The sequence below is a fragment of the Chiloscyllium punctatum genome, chromosome 12, assembly GCF_047496795.1.
Source record: "Chiloscyllium punctatum isolate Juve2018m chromosome 12, sChiPun1.3, whole genome shotgun sequence".
Lineage (NCBI taxonomy): Eukaryota > Metazoa > Chordata > Chondrichthyes > Orectolobiformes > Hemiscylliidae > Chiloscyllium > Chiloscyllium punctatum.
The window spans coordinates 51,138,483-51,161,987 of NC_092750.1; positions in this window are offsets into that span (position 1 = coordinate 51,138,483).

Sequence of the window (23,505 nt, forward strand, 5' to 3'; positions counted from 1 at the left end):
AGGGGAAAGAGAGAGCTGTCAGGAGTGACGACGAGAGAGCTGTCAGAGTGAGGGGGAGGAGAGAGCTGTCAGAGTGAGGGGGAAGGGAGCTGTCACACTGAGGGTGATGGGGAAGCTGTCAGAATGAGGAGAAGGAGAGAGCTGTCAGAGTGAAGGGGAGAGAGAAAAGTCACAGTGAGGGGGATGGAGTAGTTGTCAGAGTGAGGTGGAGAGAGCTTGTCAGAGTGAAGGGAAGAGAGAGAGCTGTCAGAGTGAGGGGGAGAGAGATCTGTCAGAGTGAACGGGAGGAGAGAGAGCTGTCAGAGTGAAGGGAGAGAGAGCTGTCAGAGTGAGGTGGAGGGGAGAGCTGTCAGAATGAGGGGGAGGAGAGAGCTGTCAGAGTGAGGAGGGAGAGAGAAGTGTCAAAGTGAGGGGGGAAGGAGGGAGAGCTGTCAGAGTAAGGGGGAGAGTGAGCTGTCAGAGTGAGGGGGAGGAGAGGTCTGTCAGAATGAGGGGGGCGAGAGAGCTGTCAGAGTGAGGGGAAAAAGGTGTCACAGTGAGGAGGAGGACAGAGCTGTCAGAATGAAAGGGAGAGGGAGAGCTGTCAGAGTGCGGAGCAGGAGGGAGAGCTGTCAGAGTGAGGGGAGAGTAAGCTGTCATAATGTGGTGGAGGAGAGAGCTGTCAGAGTGAGGGGGGGGGCGAGAGAGAGGTCAGAGTGAGAGGAGAGAGCGCAGGCAGTCTGAAAGGGAGAAAGCTGTCAAAGTGAAGGGGAGAGAGAGAGCTGTCAGAGTGAGGGGGCGGAGAGAGAGCTGTCAGAGTGAGAGGGAGGAGATATCCGTCAGAGTGAGATGGAGGTGAGAGAGTTTTCAGAGTGAGGGGGGAGGGAGCTGTCACACTGAGGGGGGCGGGGAAGCTGTCAGAGTGAGGGGGAGAGAGCTGTCAGAGTGAGGGAGAGACAAAAGTCACAGTGAGGGGGATGGGGAAGTTGTCAGTGTGAGGGGGGAGGGAGCTGTCACACTGAGGGGGGTGGGGAAGCTGTCAAAGTCAGGGGGAGAGAGATCTGACAGAGTGAGGGGGAGGAGAGAGCTCTCAGAGTGAGGCAGAGAGTGAGCTGTCAAAGTGAGGGGGTGGAGAGAACTGTCAGAGTGAGATGGAGGAGAGAGAGTTGTCAGAGTGAGGGGGAGAGTGAGCTGTCAAAGTGAGGGGGAAGAGAGAGGTGTCAGAGTGAGGGGGGAGAGAGAGTTGTCAGAGTGAGGGGGAGGAGAGAGCTGTCAGAGTGAGGGGGAAGAGAGATGTGTCAGAGTGAGGGGGGAGAGAGATCTGTCAGAGTGAGGGGGAGGAGATAACTGTCAGAGTGAGATAGAGGTGAGAGAGTTTTCAGAGTGAGGAGGAGAGTGAGCTGTCAGAGTGTGTACGGAGAGAGACCTGTCAGAGTGAGGGGGGAGAGAGATCTGTCAGAGTGAACGGGAGGAGAGAGAGCTGTCAGAGTGAAGGGGAGGAGGGAGAGCTGTCAGAGTGAGGTGGAGAGTGAGCTGTCAGAGTGAGGGGGAGGAGAGAGGTGTCAGAGTGAGGCAGAGAGTGAGCTGTCAAAGTGAGGGGGTGGAGAGAACTGTCAGAGTGAGATGGAGGAGAGAGAGTTGTCAGAGTGAGGGGGAGAGTGAGCTGTCAAAGTGAGGGGGAAGAGAGAGGTGTCAGAGTGAGGGGGGAGAGAGAGCTGTCAGAGTGAGGGGGAGGAGAGAGCTGTCAAAGTGAGGGGGAAGAGAGATGTGTCAGAGTGAGGGGGGAGAGAGATCTGTCAGAGTGTAGGGGAGGAGAGAGAGCTGTCAGAGTGAGAGGGATGGGAAGTTGTCAGAGTGAGGGGGAGGAGAGAGCTGTCAGAGTGAGGGGGAAGGGAGCTGTCACACTGAGGGGGATGGGGAAGCTGTCAGAGTGAGGGGGAGAGAGATCTGACAGAGTGAGGGGGAGGAGAGAGAGCTCAGAGTGAGGCAGAGAGTGAGCTGTCAAAGTGAGGGGGTGGAGAGAACTGTCAGAGTGAGATGGAGGAGAGAGAGTTGTCAGAGTGAGGGGGAGAGTGAGCTGTCAAAGTGAGGGGGAAGAGAGAGGTGTCAGAGTGAGGGGGGAGAGAGAGCTGTCAGAGTGAGGGGGAGGAGAGAGCTGTCAAAGTGAGGGGGAAGAGAGATGTGTCAGAGTGAGGGGGGAGAGAGATCTGTCAGAGTGTAGGGGAGGAGAGAGAGCTGTCAGAGTGAGAGGGATGGGAAGTTGTCAGAGTGAGGGGGAGGAGAGAGCTGTCAGAGTGAGGGGGAAGGGAGCTGTCACACTGAGGGGGATGGGGAAGCTGTCAGAGTGAGGGGGAGAGAGATCTGACAGAGTGAGGGGGAGGCGAGAGAGCTCAGAGTGAGGGGGAGAGTGAGCTGTCAAAGTGAGGGGGAAGAGAGATGTGTCAGAGTGAGGGGGAGGAGATAACTGTCAGAGTGAGATAGAGGTGAGAGAGTTTTCAGAGTGAGGAGGAGAGTGAGCTGTCAGAGTGTGTACGGAGAGAGACCTGTCAGAGTGAGGGGGGAGAGAGATCTGTCAGAGTGAACGGGAGGAGAGAGAGCTGTCAGAGTGAAGGGGAGGAGGGAGAGCTGTCAGAGTGAGGTGGAGAGTGAGCTGTCAGAGTGAGGGGGAGGAGAGAGGTGTCAGAGTGAGTGGGGGGCGACAGAGCTGTCAGTGTGAGGGGGAGAGAGCTGTCAGAGTGAGGGGGAGGAGAGTGCTATCAAAGTGAGGGGGAGGAGAGAGCTGTCAGAGTGAGGGGGAGAGAGAGCTGTCAGAGTGAGGAGTGGAGAAAGAGTTCTCAGAGTGAGATGGAGGAGACAGAATTGTCAGAGTGAGGGGGACAGAGAGCTGTCAGAATGAGGGGGGTGCGAGAGCTGTCAGAGTGAGGGTGAGAGAGAGCTGTCAGAGTGAAAGGGAGAGAGAGAGCTGTCAGAGTGAAAGGGAGAGAGAGAGCTGTCAGTGTGAGGGGGAGAGAGCTGTCAGAGTGAAAGGGAGAGAGAGAGATGTCAGAGAACGGGGGAGGAGGGAGAGCTGTCAGAGTGAGGGGAGATTGAGCTGTCACAATGTGGGGGAGGAGAGAGCTGTCATAGTGAGGGGGGGGCAAGAGAGCTATCAGAGTGAGGGAAAGAGAGCTGTCAGAGTGAGGGGGAGAAAGCTGTCAGAGTGAGGGGGAGGGGAGAGCTGTCACAGTAAGGGGGAGAGAGCGCTGTCAGAGTGAGGGGAGAGAGAGCTGGCAGAGTGAGGGGAGAGAGAGCTGGCAGAGTGAGGAGGAGAGAGAGCTGTCAGAGTGAGGGGGAGGAGATACCTGTCAGAGTGAGATGGAGGTGAGAGAGTTTTCAGAGCGAGGAGTAGTGTGAGCTGTCAGAGTGAGTGGGGAGAGAGAGCTATCAGAGTGAGGGGGAGAGAGCTGTCAGAGTGAGGGGGGGAGAGAGCTGTCAGAGTGAGGGGGGGGCAAGAGAGCTGTCAGAGTGAGGGGGAGAGAGCTGTCAGAGTGAACGGGGGAGAGAGAGAGCTGTCAGAGTGAGGGGGAGAGATCTGTCAGAGTGAAGGGGAGAGAGCTGTCAGAGTGAAAGGGAGACAGAGAGCTGTCAGAGTGAAGGGGAGAGAGAGCTGTCAGAGTGAAGGGGAGAGAGAGAGAGCTGTCACAGAGAGGGGGAGGAGAGAGAGCTGTCAGAGTGAGGGGGAGGAGGGAGAGCTGTCAGAGTGAGGGGGAGAGAGCTGTCAGAGTGAAGGGGAGAGAGAGAGCTGTCAGAGTGAGGGGGAGGAGTGAGCTGTCAGAGTGAGGGGGAGAGAGAGCTGACAGAATGAGGGGAAAGGGTGAGCTGTCAGAGGGAGGGGGAGAGAGAGCTGTCAGACTGAGATGGAGGAGAGAGGGCTGTCAGAGTGAGGGGTAGGAGACAGCTATCAGTGTGAGGGGTAGCAGAGAGCTGTCAGAGTGAGGGGGGAGAGCGAGAACTATCAGAGTGAGGGAGAGAGTGAGCTGTCAGAGTGAGGGGGAGAGAGAGCTGTCAAAGTGAGGGGGGAGGGAGCTGTCAGAGTGAGGTGGGGGAAAGTTGTCAGAGTGAGGGGAGTGACCTGACAGAGTGAGGGGGTGAGAGAGCTGTCAGAGTGAGGGGGAGGAGAGTGACCTGACACTGTGAGGGGGAGAGAGTTGTCAGAGTAAAGGGGCTAGACGGAGCTGTCAGAGTGAGGGGGAGCAGGAGAGAGAGCTGTCAGAGTGAGAGGGAGAGAGAGCTGTCAGAGTGAGAGGGAGAGAGAGCTGTCAGAGTAACAGGGGGGAGTTGTCAGAGTGAGGGAGAGGAGTGATCTGTCAGAGTGAGGAGGAGAGAGAGAGATGTTACAGTGAGGGGGAGGAGACAGCTCTCAGAATGAGGGGGAGAAGAGAGAGAGCTGTCAGAGTGAGAGGGAGAGAGGGAGCTGTCAGAATGAGAGGGAGAGAGAGAGCTGTCAGAGTGAGAGGGAGAGAGGGAGCTGTCAGAATGAGAGGGAGAGAGAGAGCTGTCAGAGTGAGGGGGAGATGGAGTGCTGTCAGATTGGGGGGGGAGAGAGAGCTGTCAGGGTGAGGGGGAGAGAGAGGTGTCAGAGTGGGTGGGAGGGGTGACCTATCAGAGTGAGATGGAGAGAGAGAGCTGTCAGAGTGAGGGGGAGAGCTGACAGAGTGAGGATGGGGAGTGATCCATCTGACTGAGAGGGAGAGAGAGAGCTTTCAGATTGAGGTGGAGGAGAGAGCTTTTAGTGTGAGGGGGTAGAGTTGTCAGACTGATGGGGAGGAGAGAGACCTGTCAGAGTGAGGGGGAGAGAGAGCGATCAGATTGAGAGGTAGAGATAGCTGTCAGTTTGAGGGGGAGCAGAGAGATGTCAGAGTGAGGGGGAGAGAGAGCTTTCAGAGTGAGGGGGAGAGAGAGTTGTCAGAGTGAGAGGGAGAGGAGAGAGCTGACAGAGTGAGGGGGAGGAGTGAACTACAGAGTGAGAGGGAGAGAGAGAGCTGTCAGAGTGAGAGGGGAGGAGACAGATGTCAGAGTGATGGGGAGAGAGAGTGATCAGAGTGAGGGGGAGGAGTGATCTATCAGAGCGAGAGGGAGAGAGAGAGCTGTCAGAGTGAGGGGGAGAGAGAGAGCTGTCAGGGTGGGGGGGGGGGCGAGAGCTGTCAGAGTGTGGGGGAGGAGAGAGCTGTCAGAGTGAGGGTGAGCGAGAGCTGTCAGAGTGAAGGGGAGAGGAGAGAGCTGTCAGAGGGTGGGGGAGAGTGAGCTGTGAGAATGAGGGGGGAGAGCGAGCTGCCAGAGTGTGATAGAGGACAGAGAGCTGACAGAGTCAGGGGGGAGGGAGAGCTGTCAGAGCGAGGGGTAGGAGAGAGCTGTCAGAGTGAGCGTTAGCATGGACCTGTCAGAGTGAGGGGAGAGTGATCTGTCAGAGTGAGGGAGAGAGAAAGCTGTCAGAGTGAGAGGGAGGAGAGAGCTGTCAAAATCAGGGGGAGAGAGCTGTCAGAGTGAAAGGGAGAGAGAGAGCTGTCAGGAGTGACGGGGAGAGACAGCTGTCAGAGTGAGGGGGGTGAAGGTAGCTATCAAAGTGAGGGGCAGAGGGAGCTGTTGGAGTGAGGGAGAGAGAACTGTCAGAGTGAGGGCGAGGAGAGAGAGCTGGCAGTGTGAGGGGGAGAGAGCTGTCAGAGTGAGGGGGAAGAGCGAGAGCTGTCAGAGTGAGGCAGAGAGAGAGCTGTCAGGGTGAGGGGGAGAGAGCTGTCAGAGTGAGGGGGAGAGAGCTGTCAGAGTGAGGGAAAGAGAGCTGTCAGAGTGAGGGTGAGGAGAGAGAGTTGGCAGTGTGAGGGGGAGAGAGCTGTCAGAGTGAAGGGGAGAAAGAGCTGTCAGGAGAGAGAGGGGGAGAGAGCGCTTTCAGAGTGAGTGGGAGAGAGTTGTCAAATTGAGGGGGGAGCGAGAGCTGTCATGGTGAGCGGGAGGAGAGAAAACTGTCAGAGTGAGGGGGAAAGAACTGTCAGAATGAGGGGGAGAGAGACAGCTGTCAGAGTGAGGGGGATGGTTGAGCTGTCTGTGTTTCGGGGAGGAGAAACCTGTCAGAGTGAAGGTGGAGGAGTGAGCTGTCAGAGAGAGGGAGAGAGAGCTGTCAGAGTAACGGCGGGAGGAGAGAGCTGTTAGAGTGAGGGGGAGGAAAGATCTTTTACTGTGAGGGGGGAGAGCTGTCAGAGTGAAGGGGTGGAGGGAGCTGTCAAAGTGAGAGGGAGAGAGAGCTGTCGGAGTGAGGGGGAGAGAACTATCAGAGTGAGAGGGAGAGAGAGCTGTCAGAGTAAGGGGGAGAGTGAACTTCCAGAGTGAGGGGGAGAGAGAGAGCTGTCAGAGTGTGATAGAAAACAGAGAGCTGTCAGAGTGAGGAGGGAGGGAGGTCTGTCAGAGTAAGAGGGGAGAGAGAGCTGTCAGAGTGAGGGGTGAGAGAGAGCTGTCAGAGTGTGAGCGAGAGAGAGCTGTCAGAGTGAGGGGGAGAGAGAGCTGTCAGAATGAGGGGGAGAGAGAGCTGTCGGAGTGAGGGGGAGAGAGTTGTCAGAGTGAAGGGGAGTGAGAGAGCTGTCAGAGTGAGGGGGAGAGAGAGTTATCAGAGTGACAGGGGAGAGAGCTGTCAGAGTGAGAGGGAGAGAGAGCTGTCTGAGTGACAGAGGGAGGAGAGAGTTGTCAGAGTGAGGGAGAGGAGAGATCTGTCAGCGTGAGGAGGAGAGAGAGAGCTGTTAGATTAAAGGGGAGGAGACAGCTCTCAGAGTGAGGGGGAGAAGAGAGAGAGCTGTCAGAGTGAGAGGGAGAGAGTGAGCTTTCAGAGTGAGCGAGGAAGAGAGAGAGCTGTCAGAGTGAGAGGGAGGAGAGTGAACTGACAGAATTAGAGGGAGAGAGCTGTCAGAGTGAAGGGGCTAGAGGGAGCTGTCAGAGTGAGGGGGGGGGCGGAAGAGAGAGCTGTCAGATTGTGGGGGAGAGTAAGCTTTCAGAGTGAGAGGGAGAGAGAGCTGTCAGAGTAAGGGGGGAGAGAACTATCAGAGTGAGAGGGAGAGAGAGCTGTCAGAGTAAGGGGGAGAGTGAACTTCCAGAGTGAGGGGGAGAGAGAGAGCTGTCAGAGTGTGATAGAAAACAGAGAGCTGTCAGAGTGAGGAGGGAGGGAGGTCTGTCAGAGTAAGAGGGGAGAGAGAGCTGTCAGAGTGAGGGGTGAGAGAGAGCTGTCAGAGTGTGAGCGAGAGAGAGCTGTCAGAGTGAGGGGGAGAGAGAGCTGTCAGAGTGAGGGGGAGAGAGAGCTGTCAGAGTGAGAGGGAGGGGGAGAGAGAGCTGTCAGAGTGAGAGGGCGGTGAGAACTGTTGGAGTGAGATGGAGGAGAGAGCTGTCAGAGTGAGGTGGAGAGTGATCTGTCAGAGTGAGGAGGAGAGAAAGAGAGAGAGGTGTTAGAGTGAGGGGGAGGAGACAGCTCTCAGAGTGAGGGGGAGAAGAGAGAGAGCTGTCAGAGTGATAGGGAGAGAGAGACCTGTCAGAGTAGGGGGAGATGGAGTGCTGTCAGATTGAGGGGGGGGGATGGAGAGAGCTGTCAGGGTGAGGGGGAGGAGAGACACCTGTCAGAGTGAGGGGAAGAGAGTTGTCAGAGTGAAGGGGAGTGAGAGAGCTATCACAGTGAGGGAGAGAGAGAGCTGTCAGAGTGACAGGGGAGAGAGCTTTCAGATTGAGGGGGAGAGAGAGAGCTGTCTGCGTGACAGAGGGAGGAGAGAGTTGTCAGAGTGAGAGGGAGGGGGAGAGAGAGCTGTCAGAGTGAGGGGGTAGCGAGAACTGTTGGAGTGAGATGGAGGAGAGAGCTGTCAGAGTGAGGGGGAGAGAGAGCTGTCAGAATGAGGGGGGAGAGAGAGCTGTCAGAGTGGGATGGAGGAGAGAGAGCTGTCAGAGTGACAGGGGAGAGATCTGTCAGAGTGAGGAGGAGAGAGAGAGAGCTGTTAGTGTGAGGGGGAGGAGACAGCTCTCAGAGTGAGGGGGAGAAGAGAGAGAGCTGTCAGATAGGGAGACAGTGAGCTTTCAGAGTGAGCGAGGGAGAGAGAGAGCTGTCAGAGTGAGAGGGAGAAGAGAGAGTTAGCAGAGTGTGATAGAAGACAGAGAGCTGTCAGAGTGAGGGGGAGAGTGAGCTGTCTGAATGAGGGTGGAGAGAGAGCTGTCAGGGTGAAGGCGGAGAGAGAGAGATCAGAGTAAGGGGGGGGAGTGATCTATCAGAACGAGAGGAAGAGAGAGAGCTGTCAGAGTTTGGGGGAGGAGAAAGCTGTTTGTGTGTGGGTGGAGACCTGTCAAAGTGAGGGGGAAAGATCTGTCTGAGTGAAGGGGAGACAGAGAGCTGTCAGAGTGATGGGGAGAGGGCGCTGTCAGAGTGTGAGCGAGAGAGAACTGTCAGATTGAGGGGGAGGAGAGAGCTGGCAGAGTGAAATAGAGGAGAGAGCTGTCAGAGTGAGAGGGAGGGAGGGAGAGAGTTGTCAGAGTGAGAGGGAGGGGGAGAGAGAGCTGTCAGAGTGAGGGGGCGGTGAGAACTGTTGGAGTGAGATGGAGAAGAGAGCTGTCAGAGTGAGAGGGAGGGAGAGAGAGAGTTGTCAGAGTGAGAGGGAGCGGGAGAGAGAGCTGTCAGAGTGAGGGGGAGAGTGATCTGTCAGAATGAGGGGGGAGAGAGAGCTATCAGAGTGAGATGGAGGAGAGAAAGCTGTCAGAGTGAGGGGGAGAGAGAGTGGTCAGAGTGAGGGGTAGGAGAGAGCTGTCAGAGTGAGAGGGAGGAGAGAGTGAAAGCTGTCAGAGTGAGAGGGAGAGTGATCTGTCAGAGTGAGGTGGGAGATAGAGCTGTCAGAGTGAGGGGGAGGAGAGAGCTACCAGAGATAGGGGGAGAGATCTGTCAAAGTGAGAGGGAGGAGAGAGACCTGTCAGAGTCAGGGGAAGAGAGAGCTGTCAGAGCGAAGGGGAGAGAGCTGTCAGAGTGAGGGGGAGGACAGAGCTGTCAGAGTGAGGGGGAGAGAGAGCTTTCAGAATGAGGGGAGAGAGAGCTGCTAGAGTGAGAGGGCTGACACAGCTGTCAGATTGAGGGGGGTAGACCTGTCAGAGTGAGGGGGAGGAGAGAGCCTGTCAGAGTGAGGGGGAGAGAGCTGTCAGAGTGAGGGTGGAGGCAGATCTGTAAGAGTTAGGGGGAGAGAGACCGGTCAGAGTGAGGGGGAGGGGAGAGCTATCTGAGTGAGGGGGAGGTGAGAGCTGTCAGAGTGAAATGGAGGAGAGAGCTGTCAGAGTGAGGGGAACAGTGTGCTGTCAGAATGAGGGGTGAGAGAGAGCTGTCAGAATGAGATGGAGGAGAGAGCGCTGTCAGAGTGAGGGGGAGACAGTGTTGTCAGAGTGAGGGGGAGAGTGATCTGTCAGAGTGAGGTGGGAGAGAGAGCTGTCAGAGTGAGGGGGAGGAGACAGCTGTCAGAGTGAGGGGGAGGGGAGAGCTGTCAGAGTGAGGGGGAGAGATCTGTCAAAGTGAGAAGGAGGAGAGAGACCTGTCAGAGTGAGGGGGAGAGAGAGCTGTCAGAGTGAAGGGGAGAGAGAGAGCTGTCAGAGTGAGGGACAGGAGAGAGCTGTCAGAGTGACGGGGAGAGAGAGCTGCCAGAGTGAGGGGGAGGAGAGAGACTTGTCAGAGTGAGCGGGAGAGAGCTGTCAGAGTGAGGGGGAGAGTGTGCTTTCAGAGTGAGAGGGAGTGGAGACAGCTGTCAGAGTGTGGGAGAGAAGAGAGACTTGCCAGAGTGAGACGGAGAGAGAACTGTGAGAGTGACGGAGGAGAGAGCTGTCAGATTGAGGGGGAGGACAGAGCTGTCAGAGTGAGAGGAATGGGGAGAGAGAGCTTTCAGAGTGAGTGAGGGGGAGAGAGAGCTGCCAGAGAGAGGGGGAGGAGAGAGCCCTGTCAGAGTGAGGGGGAGAGAGCTGTCAGAGTGAGGGGGAGGAGAGAGCCCAGTCAGAGTGAGGGGGAGAGAGCTGTCAGAGTGAAGGCGAGAGAGAGAGCTGTCAGAGTGAGGGAGAGAGAGCTGTCAGAGTGACATGGGAGAGAGCTGTCAGAGTGAGATGGAGGACAGAGAGCTGTCAGAGTGAGGGGGAGGGAAGAGCAGTAAGAGTGAGGGGGAAGAGAGAGCTTTCAGAGTGATGGGGAGAGAGCACTGTCAGAGTGTGAGCGAGAGAGAGCTGTCAGATTGAGGGGGAGGAGAGAGCTGTCAGAGTGAAATGGAGGAGAGAGCTGTCAGACTGAGAGGGAGGGGGGAGAGAGCTGTCAGATTGAGGGGGAGGAGAGAGCTGTCAGAGTGAGGGGGAGAGAGAGCTGTCAGAGTGAATGGGAGAGAGCTGTCAGAGTGAGGGGGAGGACAGAGCTGTCAGAGTAAGGGGAATGGGGAGAGAGAGCTTTCAGAGTGAGTGAGGGGGAGAGAGAGCTGCCAGAGTGAGGGGGAGAGAGAGAGCCCAGTCAGAGTGAGGGGGAGAGAGCTGTCAGAGTGAGGGGGGAGGCAGATCTGTAAGAGTGAGGGGGAGAGAGACCGGTCAGAGTGAGGGGGAGGGGAGAGCTGTAAGATTTTGAATGAGAGAGAGCTGTCAGATTGAGGGGGAAGATAGAGCTGTCAGAGTGAAATGGAGAGAGCTGTCAGAGTGATGGTGAGAGAGCGCTGTCAGAGTGAAGGGGAGAGAGCGCTGTCAGAGTGAAGGGGAGAGAGCGCTGTCAGAGTGAAGGGGAGAGAGCGCTGTCAGAGTGTGAGCGAGAGAGAGCTGTCAGATTGAGGGGGAGGAGAGAGCTGTCAGAGTGAGAGGGAGGGGGAGAGAGAGCTGTCAGAGTGAGGGCGGGGTGAGAACTGTTGGAGTGAGATGGAGCAGAGAGCTGTCAGAGTGAGGGGGAGAGTGATCTGTCAGAGTGAGGGGGAGAGATATGTCAAAGTGAGAGGAAGGAGAGAGACCTGTCATAGTCAGGGAGATAGAGCTGTCAGAATGAAGGGGAGATAGAGAGCTGTCAGCGTGAGGGTGAGAGAGAGCTGCTAGAGTCAGAGGGAGGGGAGAGCTATCTGAGTGAGGGGGAGGGGAGAGCTGTCAGACTGAGGGGGAGGGGAGAGCTGTCAGAGTGACGAGGGGAGAGAGCTATCAGAGTGATTTAGAGGGGAGAACTATCGGAGTGGCAGGTGAGAGAGCTGTCAGAGTGAGGTGGAGGGGAGAGCTGTCAGAGTGAGGGGGAGAGATCTGTCAAAGTGAGAGGGAGGAAACAGACCTGTCAGAGCCAGGGGGAGAGAGCTGTCAGAATGAAGGGGAGATAGAGAGCTGTCAGTGTGAGGGGGAGAGAGAGCTGTCAGAGTGAGGGGGAGAAAGCTGTTAGAGTGAGGGGGGAGGGAGGTCTGCCAGAGTGAGGGGGAGAGAGAGCTGTCAGACTGTGAGCGAGAGAGAGCTGTCAGATTGCGGGGGAGGAGAGAGCTGTCAGAGTGAGGGGGAGAGAGCTGTCAGAGTGAGGGGGAGGACAGAGCTGTCAGAGTGAGAGGAATGGGGAGAGAGAGCATTCAGAATGAGGGGGAGAGGGAGCTGCCAGAGTGAGGGGGAGGAGACAGCTGTCAGGGTGAGGGGGATAGAGCTGTCAGAGTGAGGGGGAGAGAGAGCTGTCAGATTGAGGGGGAGGAGAGAGAGAAAGCTGTCAGAGTGAGAGGGAGGGAGAGAGAGTGTTGTCAGAGTGAGAGGGAGGGGGGAGAGAGCTGTCAGAGTGAGGGGGAGAGAGAGCTGTCAGAGTGAGAGGGAGGAGAGAGAGAAATCTGTCAGAGTGAGAGAGAGAGTTGTCAGAGTGAGAGGGAGGGGGGAGAGAGCTGTCAGAGTGAGGGCGGGGTGAGAACTGTTGGAGTGAGATGGAGGAGAGAGCTGTCAGAGTGAGGAGTAGGAGAGAGTTGTCAGAGTGAGAGGGAGGAGAGAGAGAAATCTGTCAGAGTGAGAGAGAGAGTTGTCAGAGTGAGAGGGAGGGGGGAGAGAGCTGTCAGAGTGAGGGCGGGGTGAGAACTGTTGGAGTAAGATGGAGGAGAGAGCTGTCAGAGTGAGGGGGGAGAGAAAGCTGTCAGAGTGAGGGTGAGGAGAGAGCTGTCAGAGTGAAGGGGAGAGAGGTGTCAGAGTGAGGGGAAGGACAGAGCTGTCAGAGTGAGAGGAATGGGGAGAGAGAGCTTTCAGAATGAGGGGGAGAGAGAGCTGCCAGAGTGAGAGGGAGGAGATAGCGGTCAGAGTGAGGGGGGAGAGCTGTCAGAGTGACGGCGGGAGAGAGCTGTCAGGGTGAGGGAGAGGGGAGAACTTTTTGAGTGGGTGGAGCTAGAGCTGTCAGAGTGAGGAGGAGACAGAGCTGTCAGAGTGAGGGGGAGGGAAGAGTTGTCAGAGTGAGGGGGAGGAGAGAGCTGTCAGAGTGAAATGGAGGAGAGATCTGGCAGAGTGAGTGGGAGGGGGAGAGAGAGCTGTCAGAGTGAGGGGGAGAGAGAGCTGTCAGAGGGAGAGGGAGAGAGAGCTGTCAGAGTGAGGGGGAGAGAGAGCTGTCAGAGTGAAGGGGACGAGAGAGCTGTCAGAGTGAGGGGGAGAGAGAGCTGTCAGAGTGAGGGGGAGAGAGAGCTGTCAGAGTGAATGAGAGAGAGCTATCAGAGTGAGGGTGAGAGAGCTGTCAGAGTGAAGGGGACGAGAGAGCTGTCAGAGTGAGGGGGAGAGAGAGCTGTCAGAGTGAGGGGGAGAGAGCTGTCAGAGTGAGGATGAGAGAGAGCTGTCAGAGTGAGGGGGAGAGAGCTGTCAGAGTGAGGAGGAGGAGAGAGCTGTCAGATTGAGAGGAATGGGGAGCGAGAGCTTTCAGTATGAGGGGGAGAGAGACCTGCCAGAGTGAGAGGGAGGAGACAGCTGTCAGAGTGAGGGGGTAGAGCTGTCAGAGTGAGGGGGAGGAGAGAGCACTGTCAGAGTGAGGGGGAGAGAGCTGTCAGAGTGACAGTGAGAGAGAGAGCTGCCAGTGTGAGAGGGAGAGAGCTGTCAGAGTGAGGGGCAGGCAAATCTGTCAGAGTGAGGAGGTGAGAGAGCGGTCAGAGTGAGGGGGAGGGGAGAGCTATCTGAGAGAGGCGGAGGGGAGAGCTGTCAGACTGAGGGGGAGGGGAGAGCTGTCAGAGTGAGGAAGAGGGGAGAACTTTCGGAGTGGGGGGGCGAGAGGGCTGTGAGAGTGAGGGGGAGAGATCTGTCAAAGTGAGAGGGAGGAAACAGACCTGTCAGAGCCAGGGGGAGAGAGCTGTCAGAATGAAGGGGAGATAGAGAGCTGTCAGCGTGAGGGTGAGAGAGAGCTGTCAGAGTGAGGGGGAGAGAGAGCTGTCAGAATGAAGGGGAGGAGAGAGCCCTGTCAGAGTGAGAGGAATGGGGAGACAGAGCTTTCAGAATGAGGGGGAGAGAGAGCTGCCAGAGTGAGAGGGAGGAGAGAGCCCTGTCAGAGTGAAGACGAGAGAGAGCTGCGAGAGTGATGGGGAGACAGAGCTGTCAGAGTGAGGGGGAGAGAGAGCTGTAAGAGTGAGGGGGAGGGAAGAGCTGTCAGAGTGGAGGGGAGAGAGAGCTGTCAGAGTGTGAGCGAGAGAGAGCTGTCAGATTGAGGGGGAGGAGAGAGCTGTCAGATTGAGGGGGAGGGGAGAGCTGTCAGAATGTGGAGGAGATAGAGAGCTGTCAGCGTGATGGTGAGAGAGAGCTGTCAGAGTGAAGGGGAGGAGAGAGCTGTCAGAGTGAGGGGGAGGAGACAGCTGTCAGAGTGACAGGGGGAGGGGAGAGCTGTCAGAGTGAGGGGGAGGGGAGAGCTGTCAGAGTGACGGCGGGAGAGACCTGTCAGAGTGAGGGGGGAGAGACCTGTCAGATTGAGGGGAAGGAGAGAGCTGTCAGAGTGAAATGGAGGAGAGAGTTGTCAGAGTGAGAGGGAGGGGGAGAGAGAGCTGTCAGAGTGAGGGGTTGGTGAGAACTATTGGAGTGAGATGGAGGAGAGACTTGTCAGAGTGAGGGGGAGAGTGAGCTGACAGACTGAGGGGGGGAGAGAGAGGAGTCAGAGTGAGATGGAGGAGAAAGAGAAAGCTGTCAGAGTGATAGGGAGAGAGAGTTGTCAGAGTGAGGGGGAGGCGAGAGCTGTCAGAGTGAGGGGTAAGAGAGAGCTGTCAGAGTGAGGGGGAGGAGAGAGAGAAAGCTGTCAGAGTGATAGGGAGAGAGAGCTGTCAGAGTGAGTGGGAGGAGAGAGCCGTCAGAGTGAGGGGGAGAGATCTGTCAAGGTGAGAGACCTGTTAGAGTCAGAATGAAGGGCAGCTCTCTCCCACCTCACTCTGACAGATCACTTTCCTTCTCACTCTGACAGCTTTCTCTCCCCTCCCCCTCACTCTGACAGCACTCTCCTACCCATTACTCTGACAGCTCTCTCCTACCCCTCACTCTGACAACTCTCTCTCTCCCTGACTCTGACAGCTCTCTCTCACCCGCACGATGTCAGAATGAAGGGCAGACAGACAGCTGTCAGCGTGCGGGTGAGAGAGAGCTGTCAGAGTCAGGGAGAGAGAGAGTTGTCAGAGTGAGGGCTAGGAGAGAGCTGTCAGAGTGAGAGGGAGGGAGAGAGAGAGTTGTCAGAGTGAGAGGGAGGGGGAGAGACAGCTGTCAGAGTGAGGGCGGGGTGAGAACTGTTGGAGTGAGATGAAGGAGACAGCTCTCCTCCTCCTCACTCTGACAGTTCTCTCTCATCCTCACTCTGACAGCTCTCTCCCCCTCACTCTGACAGCTCTCTCTCCCCCTCACTCTGACAGCTCTCTCGTCCCCTTCACTCTGACAGCTCTCTCTCCCCCTCACTCTGACAGCTCTCTCGTCCCCTTCACTCTGACAGCTCTCTCGTCCCCTTCACTCTGACAGCTCTCTCTCCCCCTCACTCTGACAGCTCTCTCGTCCCCTTCACTCTGACAGCTCTCTCTCCCCCTCACTCTGACAGCTCTCTCGTCCCCTTCACTCTGACCGCTCTCTCTCACCCACACGCTGACAGCTCTCTATCTCCCCCACATTCTGACAGCTCTCTCATCCATCTCACTCCAATAGTTCTCACCAACCCCTCACTCTGACAGCTCTCTCTCCCCCCTCCCTCTCAATCTGACAACTCTCTCTCTCCCTCGCCCTCACTCTGACAGCTCTCTCCTCCATTTCACTCTGACAGCTTTCTCCTCCCCCTCAATCTGACAGCTCTCTCTCCCTCTCACTCTGACAGCTCTCCCCTCCCCCTCACTCTGACAGCTCTTCCCTCCCCCTCACTCTGCCAGCTCTGTCTCCCCCTCACTCTGACAACTCTCTCTCCACCCACTAAAAAAGTTCTCCCCTCCCCCTCACTCTGACAGGTCTCTCCCGCCGTCACTCTGATAGCTCTCCCCTTCCCCTCACTCTGACAGCTCTTCCCTCCACCTCATTCTGACAGCTCTCTCGCCCCCCACTCTGAAAGTTCTCCCCTCTCCCTCACTCTGACAGCTTTCTCTCTCTCCTCCCCCTCACTCTGTCAGCTCTCTGTTCTCCACCTCACTCTGACAGCTCTCCCCATCCACTCACTCAGAGAGCTCTCCCCTCCACCTCACTCTGATAGCTCTCGCCCCTGACTCCGAAAGTTCTCACCTCTCCCTCACTGTGACAGCTCTCTCCCCCTGTCACTCTGACAGCTATCCCCTTCCCCTCAGTCTGACAGCTCTCCCCTCCTCCTCACTCAGATAGCTCCCCCCTGCCCCTCACTCTGAAACCTCTCTCTCCCCATTCCTCTCACTCTGACAGCTCTGTCCTACCTCTCACTCTGACAGCTCTCTCCCCTTCACTCTGGCAGCTCTCTCTCACCCTCACTCTGACAGCTCTCTCCTCCTCAATCTGACAGCTCTCTCCTCCCCCTCACTCTGACAGCTCTCCTCTCCCCCTCACTCTGACCGCTCTCTCTCCCCCTCACTCTGACAGATCTGCCTCCCCACTCACTCTGACAGCTCTCTCCCCCTCACTCTGAAAGCTCTACCTCCTCATTCTGACAGCTGTCACCTCCCCACTCACTCTGACAGCTCTCTCCCTCTCACTCTGGCAGCTCTCTCTCCCCCTCATTCTGAAACCTCTCTCTCCCCATTCCTCTCAATCTGACAGCTCTGTCCTCCTCCTCACTCTGACAGCTCTCTCCCCTTCACTCTGACAGTTCTCTCTCCCCCTCACTCTGACAGCTCTCTCTTCCCCTCACTCTGACAGCTCTCTCCTCCCCTTCACTCTGACAGCTCTCTCTCACCCACACACTGACAGCTCTCTATCTCCCCCTCATTCTGACAGCTCTCCACTCCCCCTCACTCTGACAGCTCTCTCTCCCACCGCACTCTGACAGATCACTTTCCTTCTCACTCTGACAGCTTTCTCTCCCCTCCCCCTCACTCTGACAGCACTCTCCTACCCCTCACTCTGACAACTCTCTCTCTCCCTGACTCTGACAGCTCTCTCTCACCCGCACGCTGACAGCTCTCTGTCTGCCCTTCATTCTGACATCTCTCCCCCTGACTCTAACAGGTCTCTCTCCTCCCTCTCACCTTGACAGATCTCTCCCCCTCACCCTGACAGCTCTCTCTCCCTATCACTCTGACAGCTTTCTCTTTCTCCTCCATCTCACTCTGACTCCTCTCTCTTACCCATCACTCTGACAGCTCTCTCTCTCCCCCTCACTCTGACAGCTCTCTCTCCCTATCACTCTGACAGCTTTCTCTTTCTCCTCCATCTCACTCTGACTCCTCTCTCTTACCCATCACTCTGACAGCTCATTCTCCCCCTCACTCTGACAAGTCTCTCCTCCATCTCACTCCAATAGTTCTCACCAACCCCTCACTCTGACAGCTCTCTCTCCCCCTCCCCCTCACTCTGACGGCTCTCTCCTCCCACTCACTCTGACAGCTCTCTCTCCCTATCACTCTGACAGCTTTCTCTCTCTCCTCCATCTCACTCTGACAGCTCTCTCTTACCCATCACTCTGACAGCTCTCGCCTCCCCCTCACTCTGACAACTCTCTCTCCCTATCACTCTGACAGCTTTCTCTTTCTCCTCCATCTCACTCTGACTCCTCTCTCTTACCCATCACTCTGACAGCTCTCTCTCTCCCCCTCACTCTGACAGCTCTCTCTCCCTATCACTCTGACAGCTTTCTCTTTCTCCTCCATCTCACTCTGACTCCTCTCTCTTACCCATCACTCTGACAGCTCATTCTCCCCCTCACTCTGACAAGTCTCTCCTCCATCTCACTCCAATAGTTCTCACCAACCCCTCACTCTGACAGCTCTCTCTCCCCCTCCCCCTCACTCTGACGGCTCTCTCCTCCCACTCACTCTGACAGCTCTCTCTCCCTATCACTCTGACAGCTTTCTCTCTCTCCTCCATCTCACTCTGACAGCTCTCTCTTACCCATCACTCTGACAGCTCTCGCCTCCCCCTCACTCTGACAACTCTCTCTCCCTATCACTCTGACAGCTTTCTCTTTCTCCTCCATCTCACTCTGACTCCTCTCTCTCCCCCCCTCAGTCTGACAGCTCATTCTCCCCCTCACTCTGACAAGTCTCTCCTCCATCTCACTCCAATAGTTCTCACCAACCCCTCACTCTGACAGCTCTCTCTCCCCCTCCCCCTCACTCTGACGGCTCTCTCCTCCCACTCACTCTGACAGCTCTCTCTCCCTATCACTCTGACAGCTTTCTCTTTCTCCTCCATCTCACTCTGACTCCTCTCTCTTACCCATCACTCTGACAGCTCTCTCTCTCCCCCTCACTCTGACAGCTCTCTCTCCCTATCACTCTGACAGCTTTCTCTTTCTCCTCCATCTCACTCTGACTCCTCTCTCTCCCCCCCTCAGTCTGACAGCTCATTCTCCCCCTCACTCTGACAAGTCTCTCCTCCATCTCACTCCAATAGTTCTCACCAACCCCTCACTCTGACAGCTCTCCATCCCCCTCCCTCTCACTCTGACAGCTCTTTCCTCCATTTCACTCTGACAGCTCTCTCCCCCCCTCACTCTGACAGCTCTCCCCTCCCCCTCGCTCTGACAGCTCTTCCCTCCCCCTCGCTCTGACAGCTCTTCCCTCCCCCTCACTCTGACAGCTCTGTCTGCCCCTCGCTATGACAGCTCTATCTCCACCCACTAAAAAAGTTCTCCCCTCTCCCTCACTCTGACAGGTCTCTCCCGTCGTCACTCTGACAGCTCTCTGTCTGCCCTTCATTCTTCATTGAGTGATGGGGGAGGAGAGAGCTGTCAGTGTGAGAGGGAGAGAGCTGTCAGAGTGAGGGGGAGAGAGAGCGGTCATGTGTGGGGGAGGGGAGAGCTATCTGAGTGAGGGGGAGGGGAGAGCTGTCAGAGTGAGCTGGAGGACAGAGAGCTGTCAGAGTGAGGGGGAGAGATAGTTGTCAGAGTGAGGGGTAGGAGAGAGCTGTCAGAGTGATGGGAGAGGGGAGAACCTTCGGAGTGGGGATGAGAGAGAGGTCAGAGTGAGGTGGAGGGGAGAGCTGTCAGAGTGAAGGGGACACAGCTGTCAGAGTGAGGGTGAGAGAGAGCTGTCAGAGAGAAGGGGAGAGAGCTGTCAGAGTGAAAGGAATGGGGAGAGAGAGCTTTCGAGTGAGGGGGAGAGAGAGTGGTCAGAGTGAGGGGGAGGGGAGAGCTGTCAGACTGAGGGGGAGGGGAGAGCTGTCAGTGTGACAGGGGGAGAGAGCTGTCAGAGTGAGGGGGAGGGGAGAGCTGTCAGAGTGAGGGGGAGGGGAGAGCTGTCAGAGTGACAGGGAGAGAGAGCTGTTACAGTGAGGGAGAGGTGAGAACTTCCGGAGTTGGGGGCGAGAGAGCTGTCAGAGTGAGGTGGAGGGGAGAGCTTTCTGAGTGAGAGGGTTGGGGAGAGCTGTCAGAGTGAGATGGAGAACAGAGAGCTGTCAGGGTGAGGGGGAGGAAAGAGAGCAAGCTGTCAGAGTGAGGCAGAGGGGAGAACCTTCGGAGTGGGGGGCGAGAGAGCTGTCAGAGTGATGGGGAGAGAATGCTGTCAGATTGTGAGCGAGAGAGAGCTGTCAGAGTGAGGGGGAGGAGAGAGCTGTCAGAGTGAAATGGAGGAGAGAGCTGTCAGATTGAGAGGGAGGGAGAGAGAGAGTTGTCAGAGTGAGAGGGAGGGGGAGAGAGAGCTGTCAGAGTGAGAGGGAGGGGGAGAGAGAGCTGTCAGAGTGAGAGGGAGGGGGAGAGAGAGCTGTCAGAGTGAGAGGGAGGGGGAGAGAGAGCTGTCAGAGTGAGGGGGTGGCGAAAACTATTGGAGTGAGATGGAGGAGAGAGCTGTCAGAGTGAGGGGGAGAGAGCTGTCAGAGTGAGGGGGGAGAGAGAGCTGTCAGAGTGAGGGGGAGGGGAGAGCTATCAGAGTGACGGTGGGAGAGACCTGTCAGAGTGAGGGAGAGTGGAGAACGTTTTTAGTGGGTGGAGAGAGAGCTGTCAGAGTGAGGGGGAGACAGAGCTGTCAGAGTGAGGGCGAGGAGAGAGCTGTTAGAGTGATGGGGAGAGAATGCTGTCAGATTGTGAGCGAGAGAGACCTGTCAAATTGAGGGGGAGAAGAGAGCTGTCAGAGTGAAAGGGAGGGAGAGAGAGAGCCGTCAGAGTGAGGGGGTGGCGAGAAATATTGGAGTGAGATGGAGGAGAGAGCTGTCAGAGTGAGGGGGAAAGTGAGCTGTCAGAATGAGGGGGGAGAGAGAGGTGTCAGAGTGATGGGGAGAGAGAGCTGTCAGAGTGATGGGAAAGAGAGAGCTGTCAGAGTGAGGGGGAGGAGTGAGAGAAAGTTGTCAGAGTGAGAGGGAGAGAGAGCTGTCAGAGTGAGGGGGAGATGAGACCTGTTAGAGTCAGGGGGAGAGATGTCAGAATGAAGGACAGAGAGAGAGCTGTCAGCGTGAGGGTGAGAGAGAGCGGTCAGAGTGAAGGGGAGAGAGCTGTAAGAGTGAGGTGGAGCAGAGAGCTGTCAGAGTGTGGGGGAGAGAGAGCTGTCAGAGTGAGGTTAAGAGAGAGCTGTCAGACTGAGCGGGGAGAGAGCTGTCAGAGTGAAGGGGAGAGAGCTGTCAGAGTGAGGGGGAGGACAGAGCTGTCAGAGTGAGAGGAATGGGGAGAGAGAGCTTTCAGAGTGAGGGGGAGAGAGAGCTGCCAGAGTGAGGGGGAGGAGAGAGCCCTGTCAGAGTGAGGGGAAGAGAGCTGTCAGAGTGAGAGAGAGCTGTCAGAGTGAAGGGGAGAGAGCTGTCAGAGTGAGGGGGAGGACAGAGCTGTCAGAGTGAGGGGGAGGAGAGAGCCCTGTCAGAGTGAGGGAGAGAGAGCTGTCAGAGTGAGGGGGAGGAGAGAGCCCTGTCAGAGTGAGGGAGAGAGAGCTGTCAGAGTGAGGGGGAGGAGAGAGCCCTGTCAGAGTAAGGGGGAGAGAGCTGTCAGAGTGAAGGCGAGAGAGAGAGTTGCCAGAGGGAGGGGGAGAGAGCTGTCAAAGTGAGAGGGGAGGCAGATCTGACAGAGTGAGGGGGAGAGAGAGTGGTCAGAGTGAGGGGGTGGGGAGAGCTATCTGAGTGAGGGGGAGGGGAGAGCTGTCAGACTGAGGGGGAGGGGAGAGCTGTCAGAGTGACAAGGGAGAGAGCTCTAACAGTGAGGGAGAGGGGAGAACGTTCGGAGTCGGGTGCGAGAGAGCTGTCAGATTGAGGTGGAGTGGATACCTCTCTGAGTGAGTGGGTGGGGTGAGCTGTCAGAGTGAGATGGAGGACAGAGAGCTGTCAGAGTGAGGGGGAGGAGAGAGAGAAAGCTGTCAGAGCGAGGGAGAGGGGAGAACGTTCGGAGTGGGGGTGCGAGAGAGCTGTCAGAGTGAGGGGGAGGGGAGAGCTGTCAGAGTGAGGGAGTGGGGAGAACTTTTGGAGTGGGTGGAGAGAGAGCTGTCAGAGTGAGGGGGAGACTGAGCTGTCAGAGTGAGGTGGAGGGAAGAGCTGTCAGAGTGAGACGGAGAGAGAGCTGTCAGATTGAGGGGGGAGAGAGCTGTCAGAGTGAGGGTGAGGAGAGAGCTATCAGAGTGAGGGGGAGAGCGAGCTGTCAGAGTGAGGGGGAGAGATCTGTCAAAGTGAGGAGGAGGAGAGAGACCTGATAGAGTCAGGGGGAGAGATGCCAGAATGAAGGGCAGACAGAGAGCTGTCCGCATGCGGGTGAGAGAGAGCTGTCAGAGTGAAGGGGAGAGAGAGTTGTCATTGTGAGGGGGAGAGAGCTGTCAGAGTGAGGGTGAGAGAGAGCTGTCACAGTGAAGGGGAGAGAGCTGTCAGAGTGAGGGAGAGGACAGAGCTGTCAGAGTGAGAGGAATGGGGAGAGAGAACTTTCAGAGTGAGGTGGAGAGAGAGCTGCCAGAGTGAGAGGAAGGAGACAGCGGTCAGAGTGAGGGGGAGAGAGAGAGCTGTCAGAGTAAGGGGGAGAGAGAGAGAGCGGTCAGAGTGAGGGGGGGAGCTGTCAGAGTGATGGGGAGAGAGTTGTCAGAGTGAGGGGGGAGAGGGCTGTCAGAGTGAGGGGGGAGAGGGCTGTCAGAGTGAGGGGGGAGAGGGCTGTCAGAGTGAGCGGGACAGAGCAGTCAGAGTGAGGGGGGAGGGAGATCTGTCAGAGTGAGGGGGAGAGAGAGCGGTCAGAGTGAGGGGGAGAGAGAGCGGTCAGAATGAGGAGGAGGGGTAAGCTATCTGAGTGAGGGTGAGGGGAGAGCTGTCAGAGTGAGGGGGAGAGAGCTGTCAGAGTGACGGGGGAGAGAGCTGTCAGAGTGAGGGGGAGAGAGCGCGGTTCGAGTGAAGGGGAGGGGAGAGCTATCTGAGTGAAATGGAGGAGAGAGCTGTCAGAATGAGATGGAGGGAGAGAGAGAAAGCTGTCAGAGTGTGGGAGAGGGGAGAACGTTCGGAATGGGGATGAGAGAGATGTCAGAGTGAGGTGGAGGGGAGAGCTGTCAGAGTGAAAGGAATGGGGAGAGAGAGCTTTCAGAGTGAGGGGGAGAGAGAGTGGTCAGAGTGAGGGGGAGGGAAGAGCTGTCAGAGTGAGAGGGAGAGAGCTGTCAGATTGAGGGAGTGGAGAGAGCTGTCAGAGTGAAATGGAGGAAAGAGCTGTCAGAGTGAGGGGGTGAGTGAGCTGTCAGAGTGAGGGGGAGGGGAGAATGTTTTTAGTGGGTGGAGAGAGAGCTGTCAGAGTGAGGGGGGAGACAGAGCTGTCAGACTGAGGGGGAGGGGAGAGCTATCAGAGTGACAGGGAGAGAGAGCTGTTACAGTGAGGGAGAGGTGAGAACGTTCAGAGTCGGGGGCGAGAGGGCTGTCAGAGTGAGGTGGAGGGGAGAGCTTTCTGAGTGAGAGGGTTGGGGAGAGCTGTCAGAGTGAGATGGAGGACAGAGAGCTGTCAGAGTGAGGGGGAGGGGAGAACTTTCGGAGTGGGGGGCGAGAGAGCTGTTAGAGTGAGGTGGAGGGGAGAGACCTGTCAGAGTGAGGGAGAGGGGAGAACATTTTTAGTGGATGGAGAGAGAGCTGTCAGAATGAGGGGGAGACAGAGCTGTCAGAGTGAGTGGGAGGGAAGAGCTGTCAGAGTGAGAGGGAGGGGGAGAGAGAGCTGTCAGACTGAGGGGGTGGCGAGAACTATTGGAGTGAGATGGAGGAAAGAGCTGTCAGCGTGAGGGGGAGAGAGAGCTGTCAGGGTGAGGGGGAGGACAGAGCTGTCAGAGTGAGAGGAATGGGGAGAGAGAGCTGTCAGAGTGAGAGGGAAAGTGAGCTGTCAGAATGAGGGGGGGAGAGAGACGTGTCAGAGTGAGATGGAGGAGAGTGAGCTGTCAGAGTGAGGGGGAGAGAGAGTTGTCAGAGTGAGGGGTAGGAGAGAGCTGTCAGAGTGAGGGGGAGGAGTGAGAGAAAGTTGTCAGAGTGAGAGGGAGAGAGATTTGTCAGAGTGAGGGGGAGGAGAGAGCCGTCAGAGTGAGGGGGAGAGATCTGTCAAAGTGAGAGGGAGGAGAGAGACCTGTTAGAGTCAGGGGGAGAGATGTCTGAATGAATGGCAGACAGAGAGCTGTCAGCGTGCGGGTGAGAGAGAGCTGTCTATGAGGGGGGAGAGAGCTGTCAGAGTGAGGTTGAGAGAGAGCTGTGAGAGTGAAGGGGAGAGAACTGTCAGAGTGAGGGGGAGGACAGAGCTGTCAGAGTGAGAGGAATGGGGAGAGAGAGCTTTCAGAGTGAGGGGGAGAGAGAGCTGCCAGAGTGAGGGGGAGGAGAGAGCCCTGTCAGAGTGAGTGAGAGAGAGCTGTCAGAGTGAGGGGGAGGAGAGAGCCCAGTCAGAGTGAGGGGTAGAGAGCTGTCAGAGTGAGGGGGAGAGAGCTGTCAGAGTGAGGGGGAGGAGACAGCCCTGTCAGAGTGAGGGAGGAGAGAGCTGTCAGAGTGAAGGCGAGAGAGAGAGTTGCCAGAGTGAGGGGAGAGAGTTGTCAAAGT